The following is a 531-nucleotide window of genomic DNA, read 5'->3' as shown; positions in this document are numbered from 1 at the left end:
AAACGTAATTCAGACAGAGCTGGGTTTGTAAGAAGCAGGTCGGCACAGAAACAAGGGCAAAGACGAGCAGAGTGGCTGCTGACAAGCCAGGTACCCTTTCCATATGCTTCCACGCTGAGGATGAACAGCAGCTCGTGTTTTACATTGTTTTGGTTTATTATGTTGCAGCAAAGCAAGCAACAGCAAGTTTAGTCATTTAAGTAAAGCCAGCAAATGTATGCATCCCCACAGCGCACTGCTGGGACAGAAAAACCAATGTAAGTTTGATGTATCTAAGGTGAGGCAATGGAAGACACCTGAATGGCACTGGAACCCCTCCTGTGCCCTGCTCGCTGCTTGGCGGCACGGCAGAGCCCTGGGATGAGCTTGGCAGAGCTCAACCTCACAGGCTTTCCAGGGAAACACATCCTGGTTTGGGGCAGGGAGGGTGACCCCCCCACGCAGCAATCACCCCAGCCGTGCGTACAGCTGCCCAGACAGGCTCAAGGAGCAGTTTCTCCTGAGAAGATCCACCACGGTCCAACCGCTTCA

The sequence above is a fragment of the Eurypyga helias genome, unplaced genomic scaffold (genome assembly GCF_000690775.1).
Source record: "Eurypyga helias isolate BGI_N326 unplaced genomic scaffold, ASM69077v1 scaffold31447, whole genome shotgun sequence".
Lineage (NCBI taxonomy): Eukaryota > Metazoa > Chordata > Aves > Eurypygiformes > Eurypygidae > Eurypyga > Eurypyga helias.
This window is presented reverse-complemented; position numbering follows the sequence as displayed.